Below are 1,198 nucleotides of genomic sequence, written 5' to 3'. Positions count from 1 at the left end.
TGGGATTGCCCCAACCTAGGTGCAGTGACATATGCAGTGACAAAAGGAAAATAGATGTCTATTTTTCCTATGAAAAGACATTTCATGGGAAGCAGCAATAATGTATTCAACACAATCGAAACAAAGCTTGAAAACTGAAATTATCACATACGAAACACAAACACAGTGAACTAGAATATATTCTCTAAAGCTATGATTACCTGTTAGCGATCAAGTAAACTTAGGATTTTTAAAATCCACACCATACCATGAAATATTTAGCTTTGTCGTAACAGTGCTAGTAACATCAAGTTTTGTTTTAAATGATGCATAACCCAAAAATTTACATAGAAAAAGTAAACATTGCCTGGCTTAAAAAATATGGGGGTTTAATACATATAGATACACATAGGTAGTATTTTATATGTCTCATATGTAATCATGAATATTCAAAACACTTCAAAAAATACTGTCATGCAGGAAATAATTTCTTGCAGGAATGGTAACCTGAAAGTTTCTTTAGCTGCCCTTATCCTTCCTTTCTTTCCTTTAAGAGATGTTATATCCATGAAGAACTTTCTCCCCAGTGTGACACAGTCTCCTTAATCTGTCCATGATTCACAGTGAGCTTACAAAGGATCCTTGCCTCAGACCTTTCTCCTCTGATGTTTTTATGAAAAACTGTAATGCAGGACAATATTCTGACAGTTTCTTTCTTTTTAATGTCATTGACTTCATTTAAATGGTTACTAAATAGTGCAAATTATGAAGGACAGATCTGTAGAACAACACAATCATGCTGATGACCCAACTTCCAAGCTATGTTTATTTGAGACTGACTCCAGTCAGGTCCCTCAGACTGTTGCCAAAATTAAGTCTGTTCCTACAGTGCACCTTACATTCTGGTTTCATCCAAGAGAAGTCCAGTTCACCCATCTCAAGACTGCTCCAGAATATGAACCAAAGTAGAGTAAGTGAGGATAATCAGAAGATTTGCTTGTCCAAACTAAACAGCTCCTACAAGTGTAAGTATAGTAGTTTAAGTGTACTTGAGGACTATAAGCAAATCACTAGAAATACTAGATTGGGCACTTCCTGACTTCAGTGAAATTATTCCCTATTTGCCAACAGTAAGTAAAAGCAAAATACAAGTTCAGAGGAAGTTAATAGTATATATCTTACACCATTTATCACACATGAAAAAGATTCAGAAACTCAC

The sequence above is a fragment of the Eurypyga helias genome, unplaced genomic scaffold, assembly GCF_000690775.1.
Source record: "Eurypyga helias isolate BGI_N326 unplaced genomic scaffold, ASM69077v1 scaffold10094, whole genome shotgun sequence".
NCBI lineage: Eukaryota > Metazoa > Chordata > Aves > Eurypygiformes > Eurypygidae > Eurypyga > Eurypyga helias.
The sequence above is the reverse complement of the archived record's forward strand: the minus strand, read 5'-3'. Positions refer to the sequence as shown.